The 8,274-nt window shown below is 44.1% G+C and overlaps 1 pseudogene; it reads right to left on the bottom strand.

Moving 5' to 3' along the window:
* Nucleotides 1–470: 470 nt before the first annotated feature.
* On the bottom strand, nt 471–4,358 carry LOC142273133 (hydroxyacyl-coenzyme A dehydrogenase, mitochondrial pseudogene; annotated as a pseudogene).
* Between the last annotated feature and the right edge of the window lie 3,916 nt (nt 4,359–8,274).

Here is an 8,274-nt window from a genome sequence, read left to right as displayed (position 1 = left end):
ATAAAAGGTAATTTTGCTGAAAAAACATAATAGATGTGTTGAGGGGCACATATTAGCAAGATTTATCAGAAAAAAAAAATTCAGTTTTGGTAACTGGACAACTTCTTTAAGGTTTTACTGAACTGCTTAAGAAGGATCCCGCAGAGCTGGGGGTCGTAGAGTTCACTCTTCCACTGTGAATGATCACTGATGGTTGTGGGATCTAACAACCTGGAAGTTCCTTTTGGAGACATTAGGGACAGTTCCAAAAGTTTTAGTACTGGATTATATTAAAAAAAAAAAAAAAAACACTAATCTGCGGCTCTTCACTGTTTTAGGAAATAATAAAGGCAGCCACAGATTTGTTATAAGCACTATTTAAAGGGAAAGTCATCAAACACATAGAAACTGGGGGATATTACCCTCATAAAGTGTCAACAGCAAATCCCCCCATAACAGTGCGTCATGACCACATTCTTATGGTCTGAAAAATATGATAAGTTTAAAAAGAGAGAAAATGCTTCTTTCCCTCACCAATTCTTACTTGAGCAATTGTAGCTGATTTTTAAATAAAACCAGTTGAATTCTAGTACATCATGATGGCTTCTCCCATGTGACTCATCTGACAACAAGACCTGATTAATTATAAAAAAACATTTGGCAAATTCTGCAAGCAAGAATGGCTGCTCTGATCTGTTGGTTTTCTGATGTCGGCAAGACTTGATTTGCCAGTTGAACATTTCAATAATTCACAACATGAAAAAGGTTCCTTCCCTGTGCGGCTTCTTCACATGTTTAACAAGATCTGATTTCTGAGAATTACATTTTCTACAATCAGAACATAAAAATGGTTTATTTTGTGTGATCTTTTTGATGGTAAACAAGACCTGATTTCCTAGTAAAACATTTACCACATTCTGGGCATGAAAACGGCTTCTCCCCAATGTGATTTGTCTGATGTCTAACAAGGTGTGATTTCCGAATAAAACATTTCCCACATTCGGAACATGAAAACAGCTTCTCCCCGTTGTGATTTATCTGATGTCTAACAAGGTGTGATTTGTGAATAAAACATTTCCCACACTCTGAACATGAAAATGGCTTCTCCCCTGTGTGATTTTTCTGATGTCTAACAAGATGTGATTTCCGAATAAAACATTCCCCACACTCTGAACATGAAAATGGCTTCTCCCCTGTGTGAATTTTCTGATGTCTAACAAGGTCTGCTTTCCGAATAAAACATTTCCCACACTCTGAACATGAAAATTGCTTCTCCCCTGTGTGAGATCTTTGATGCCAAACAAGATCAGATTTCCAAATAAAACCTTTCCCACACTCTGAACATGAAAATGGCTTCTCCCCTGTGTGAATTTTCTGATGTCTAACAAGGTGTGATTTCCGAATAAAACATTTCCCACACTCTGAACATGAAAATGGCTTCTCCCCTGTGTGAGTTCTTTGATGCCAAACAAGATCAGATTTCCAAATAAAACCTTTCCCACACTCTGAACATGAAAATGGCTTCTCCCCTGTGTGAATTTTCTGATGTGTAACAAGGTTTATTTTCTGAATAAAACCTTTCCCACATTCTGAACACGAAAATGGCTTCTCCCCTGTGTGAATTTTCTGATGTTTAACAAGGTCTGATTTCCAAATAAAACCTTTCCCACATTCTGAACATGAAAATGGCTTCTCCCCTGTGTGAATTTTCTGATGTTTAACATGGTCTGATTTCCGAATAAAACATTTCTTACACTCTGAACATGAAAATGGTTTCTCCCTTGTAGGAGCCGTTTCATGTTCCACATCCCTTCTGTAACTTTTATTTTGCTTACAATTCTGTGATAAATGGGAATTTTGGACTTGTTTGAAAAGATCTGATGATAGAGTTTTCCATGAAAGGACTGAAGGTATATCTGGGACAACAGCATGCTCCTCATATGTATAATGTGTAATACTTTCATCATCTGTTTTAAATTCTGAAGATATTAGAGGTCCATCTGAACTCCTGATACAGTCATCGGCTACAAATAAAACAAAATATTATTATTTTTTAATTATATAATTTTGAAAGTAGATTTATATTTTTAAACCATAACATCAGAAATTAAATTAGGAAACAAATTATTCTGAATCTGTTTTCCAATTTCGAGATCTAGGAGTTACATCTTCGTTAATTCTGATCTCCCATTCCTAGCACCAGTTCTCTGGAATGTGCTACAGTAAATAATCTGATTGATTGTCGCAATGTGACTGTAGGATAATGAGTAATGAGGGACAGGGGGCTACTATACTTTCCGTCATGCTAGGAGACTTTAGGCTATTCCTAACCTCTGGATTACCCCTGAACGTGGAAGAAAGGGGCAGGAGTATGATGGAAATACAGATTAAGACAGATGGGAAAACCAAAATTCAGACACACTGCAAACTCCCAGAAATAAACAGTTAGATACTAAGGAGAAAAGCAAGAGAAGGAAGGCAGAAACAAAAAGACAACAAGGGTTAACACCACAACTGCTGACAGCAATAATGCACAACAACCACTAGTTTGTATCACAACACCTCACCAGACCTGTATAGGTAAACTATAGCTGGCATTAATGGAATTATCCAGCCAGCATATACAGAAGGGAAGCGAATGATACTGGCTCCCCTACAGCATGTAAACAAAGACACTAACAAGGAGCCCAGCAGAGAATAACTCTTGCTAGTCTTACTAAGTATGTGGTTCGATGCCTGCGTCTCCCTGCACTGATCACAGATAACAGAGAAGTTAGCAAGCAAGAGTGCCAGAATGTGTAATTTCCACAGATCCTGATGCTGCCATGACAGTTGGCATGCCCTGCAAGCATCTCGTTGTGACATTGATCCACAACATAGACAATTTCAAAAAGGTTTTTTTTCGAAGATGAAAATATAATAGAGACAGAAACCAAATATTTAATGGACTTGTTCGGGACTGTAAGATTGATGGCCAATCCTTAGGCTTTGGAACCAAGCAGGTAGCATGGTCTTGCTATCTGTGCAGGTATACATTAGCGCTCCAATTCATCAAGACCGGAGATGTACACTGAAAAATGACATCAGGGACTGGCGTGAGATTTCTGGGATAGGGAACGCCACAGTTTGTTATGAATTAGAGAAGCGGTGGCATGACACCCTTCTTCTGACCAAGCTCTGTCCATTTTGGCGAAGCTGGTTAAAATTGGCGTGAAACCTCCAAAAGTCGCACAATTTATTTTTATTTAAATTTATTTTTTATTGACTGTAGAATGGCTATGATGTATCAATGTTTGGAATCAGCGGTACAAAACGAGGTTGATGAAATAGAGAATCATGACTGTAAGGCACTAAAGCGTTAATAAGTGCTGAGAAAACCATGCAATGTAAAAACAACAACGGTCATTGTAATCAAAGCAAACAAGAGACTATAAAAATATAGCTCTGCAGTGGAGCCAGGCCAACCATCTGCCTTTATAAAATCCTTCTCCGGTCTTCTTTCGAAGCTTATTGAGTAATTCACGGGGGGCAAAAAATGGGTTTTCAGGTTCCATCTGGTACCAAACATCAATGGTGTATTTACTAGTGTCAAGACCAACATAATCCAAAAGTTCAAAAGGACCCATTTGGTAACGGGATCCCAATTTCATTGCAACAGCCATGTCTTCCTTAGATGCATGACCTCTTTCATGAAGATGCACGAATTCCATTAGGTATGGTACCAGAAGACGGCTAACAATGAACCCTGGGGTGTCTTTACATGACACAGGCATCTTTCCCAGTGATTTACTGAAGTCCATGAGAGAGTTAGAAGTCGTTTGGCTAGTCATTGGTGTCTTAATGACCTCCACCAGCTTCATCATTGGTACTAGATTAAAGAAATGCAGCCCTCCGAACTGATCCTGCCTAGTTGTGGAGATGGCTATGTCAGTTATTGCCAATTAGAATGTGTTGCTGGCAAATATGGTGTGTTCTGGTGCAAATTTGTCCAGTGTCTTGATTAGTTCGTTTTTCACTTCCAAGTTTTCTATTATGGCTTCCACCACTAGATCATTGCTGTGCACCACGGCCGCTGGGTCTGTGCTTGTGCTGAAGTTTGAGAGCGTTTTGCTGATGAATTGTGGAGCCGCCTCAGGCTTGTCCGCAAACATCTTCTTAGTGACCCTTTTCAAGCTGTCTGCAATACTTTTTGCAGACTTTTTCAAAATGTCATCAGTCTGGTCCACTAAAACAACAGCGTGTCTGGTTGCTGCAGCTACCTGCGCTATCCCGGCACCCATCAGACCTCCTCCGATCAGTCACGTGCTTGATAGTCAGCTTCTTCGCAGTGGCGAAGGCCATGGCGAGGCCATGTCTGCTTGTACTGCTGGGAGCTGGAGGACATGCGAGCGATGTTAGCACAGTGTGCCATGATGATTTAGTCACACAATTTTTTTCACAACTCTGTGTTGCACAAAAAATAGATTGATAAGTGATTTCTGTCAGAATTTTGGGAAGAATCAGGGTCTAGGTGTCAAATCTCCTTCTGTTGGGGTCTCCATTCCTTCCAGGGTAGTTTGCCAGTAGTTCACATTCTCTAAAGCAATAATTTTATTAGATATTTTTTTGGTAGTTTAAAAAATAAGAATAAGACCTACCGGTAATGATGTTTCCAGGAGTCCGTCATGACAGCACCACCGGAGGTTGCTCCCCTATCCTCTATAGGGACAGGAAACACGCAAGAGGTTAAAAGCCCCTCCCATCCTCCACCTACTCAGTGACTTTCCAATTACAACCACAGGATGGGTACAATGCCATTTTATTAGAACAACAGGAACAAGACAGCGTAAAACATGAAGCAGTACAATAGAAACAGCGAAGAGAGGGCTATAAGGGTGCGGTCATGACGGACTCCTGGAAACATCATTACCGGTAGGCCTAATTCTTATTTTCCAGGTCGTCCTTACATGACAGCACCACCGGAGAGTACCAAAGGAATCGGATTAGGGGGGGGGGGGGGTCGACTGCCTTATGTACTTTCCTACCAAAGGCCAAACGATCGGAAGCCAACAGATCTAGCCTGTAGTGTTTACAGAAGGTACTGGGACCAGACCAAGTAGCCGCGCCACAGACTTGCGCTAAGGTAGCACCTGCCACAGAGGCCCAGGAAGTGGCCATAGCCCGGGTAGAATGGGCCCTAAGGGAAGAGGGAGGGTCCGGACCCACCCCGGAATAGGCTGATGAGATCAAGGCCTTAACCCATCTAGCCAGGGTAGCCTTGGAAGCCTTCCTGCCTTTGTTAGGACCCCCAAATTGAATGAATAGACATTTGTCCAATCTCCAGCTCCTAGTTGCCTCCAGATAGGCCAACAATACGCTGCGCACATCAAAGGAACTAAGCTCCTGTTCTCCAGGCGTGGCAGGAGTGGCGCAAAAGGATTGAAGAACAATATCTTGATTGAGGGTAGCCGCTGACACCACTTTTGGAGAAAAACCAGGATCCAATTTCAGAATGATGCAGTCATCTCGCACCTGGAAATAAGGCTGCGATACCGACAGCGCCTGGATATCGCCAATCCGCTTGGCAGTAGTTATGGCGACCAGGAATACTGCTTTGTAGGTGAGATTCTGAATGGACAATGCCTCTCCCGACTGGTACGGTGGGGAACAGAGGAACTGCAGAACGAGACTCAGGTCCCAAGGAGGCGAGGAAACCCGAATCGTAGGCCGAAGGCGTTGCGTGGCCTTAATGAGACGAGCGACCCAGGGATGAACGACCAAGCGCGTGTCCAGGTAGACACTGAGTGCAGACATTTCCACCTTCAGGGTACTAGGCTTCAGGCCGTTATTAAATCCCGCTTGAAGAAAATCCAGCACTTTGGCAATACAGACTTCGCCTGTGGGCAAGAGACCGGCCCCTTGATGGGTACGAAAAGTCTTCCACACTTTCCTACGGATGGCATTTGTGACCGGCTTCCTGCTGCACATCATCGTAGCTATGACTGGATCTGAAAGTCCCCGAGTCTGCAGGACCGCCCATTCAGGATCCATGCCGACAATTGAAGCTGTGGAAGATTCTGATGCTGCAGAGGACCCTGGGATAGGAGATACCTCTGGAGAAGGAGCATCATCGGGGCATCCTGGGCCAGATTCTGCAGAAGGGAGAACCAACTCCGCTTTGGCCAGAAGGGGACCACCATGATCATTTTGGCCCGGTCCTCCTGAATCTTCCGTAAGACCCTGGGGATGAGAGGGATCGGAGGGAAGGCGTAATGCAGACTGGCCCCCCAGAACTGACCAAAACCACAAGGGTAATGCTAGAGGTAGTAATAATTACCAAAAACCACCAATTTACACTACTCTCATAAAAAATATATTTTATTCAATAAATATTCTAAAAACAGAACAATTGTGATGTTCTCTCTCTTATCATCAAGACCACATATACGACAAAGACAATTGGTGCAGGTGTTAACCAGTGTTCAACCCTCGCCAAAAGGTAGGCTCAGGACAGATGGTTCGTAAGGGAGAACAGGGTTCAGAGGTTTTCTTAGATAAGTATCAGGATAATACTGCGCCACATGGATCCTAAGTTTTTCTCCTGCGCATTATCTCAGGGTCCTAACCTCTGTTCCTATCGATACGCTATCCCTCACTGTCCTAGTAGCCTATAGCGGGGGTGACCATCACCAGAAAAAGTGATACGGTCTAGTGCAGGACAGAACCACAATTAAACAAACAACATGAATAACTTATGCGTTAGTTATCAAGGTTCTTCAATGGGACACGGTTTCCCTTGCATAGGTATAGAACTGTTAGGTAAGAGTCAAGAGGTCCACTTAGCTCATGGACCCCCTCAGACTCTCCCGACGCGTTTCACCCCCCCTAACGCAATACAGGGGATCATCAGGGGATCAATTCTGAATCACTTCATTAATTATCACACACAGGGGACTATTCCTGAGTTTCAGGCTAGGACTTATTTCTTAGTTCATGTGTAACGTAGTTAAAGGAAGACTTGTTAGTCCGGTCAGATGTTACTGATTAGTCCCTGAGTTGGGATGTAATAGATGATTGTGCACGCAGTGGTGGTTGGATTGTCTGGACGGATGAGATTATGTCCACTCTGACTTCAGCACCGAGTAGTGTACCGTATAGAGCAGAATATGGCTGACAGTCCTGTCAGAGGAGTCAAAAAATACACACGGAATACGTTTCCTATTCTAGTGGTATGTCTGTAGATATCCTCATTATTCTGGACAATGTATGGTCACGGTTATTCCCTGTAAAATGAAACCACATGCAGAGGAGGAGAAAAAACAGCTCCCTGTCCTATGGATATTTCAAAATCTCACTCAGCATTAGGGTCACTAGTGTTCCCGGATAGTGAACTCCACCAGCAAGGACTGTAAGTCCCGAGTATTAACTACTCTATCACGCTGGGAGCTCACAGCTGTAGTGGATTCCTCCAGGGTACTATGCAGCACGGTCAGAACGTGGCCATCATCCAGACTCTGATGGCCCCATTTGGAAGGATGAACCTGGTGACGGCTGAGATAGTCCACTTCCGTATTCTCTGCCCCCTTCAAGTGGACTGCAGACACCAAAAGGGCTGATGTCTCCAAGAGCTGGAAGATCTCGTCCGCCAGTTGCTGTATAGGGGGGGTGCCGCGGACCTCCCTGATGTCGGACAAAGGACACTGCTGTAGTGTTATCGGACAGAATCTTCACATGGTTGTTTTGGATCAACCGTCGACTCCGCCTGAGTGCCTCCAGGATAGCCCGCAGTTCTCGGTAGTTCGAGGACCGGAATGACATCCGAGAGGGCCAAGGACCCTGCAGGTAAGACCAGTCCACTTTGGCTCCCCAACCGGAACGACTCACGTTTGTGGTGATCAGGACACACGGTGACAATACTCACTGGACTCCCGAGAGGAGATTGCTCGTGTTGCACCACCAGGCCAGAGACCTCCTGGCTTTGTCTGTTAAGGAAAATCGCAGGTCCAAGTCCCACCGGTGACCGACGGAGATCGCCAGAATGTTTCTTTGCAGTGCCCTGGAATGGTACTGACTCCATTGCACGCAGTGTATGCAGGAGGTCATGAGGCCTAGTATCCGCATAGCCTGCCGTACGGAAGGCCTGTGTCGTAGCGCAAATCTTCCGATCTCCAGACTGACACCTTTTCTACAGGAAGAAACGACGACTGGCTGGTAGAGTCCAGGACAGTGCCCAGGAAGACTCGTCGTGACTGAGGCTGTAATTCTGACTTTTCTAGATTTATTATCCAACCTAAATCGTGCAGGGTGTGAGTAACG

This window comes from Anomaloglossus baeobatrachus, unplaced genomic scaffold, assembly GCF_048569485.1.
Source record: "Anomaloglossus baeobatrachus isolate aAnoBae1 unplaced genomic scaffold, aAnoBae1.hap1 Scaffold_358, whole genome shotgun sequence".
NCBI lineage: Eukaryota > Metazoa > Chordata > Amphibia > Anura > Aromobatidae > Anomaloglossus > Anomaloglossus baeobatrachus.
The sequence above is the reverse complement of the archived record's forward strand: the minus strand, read 5'-3'. Positions and strand labels throughout refer to the sequence as shown.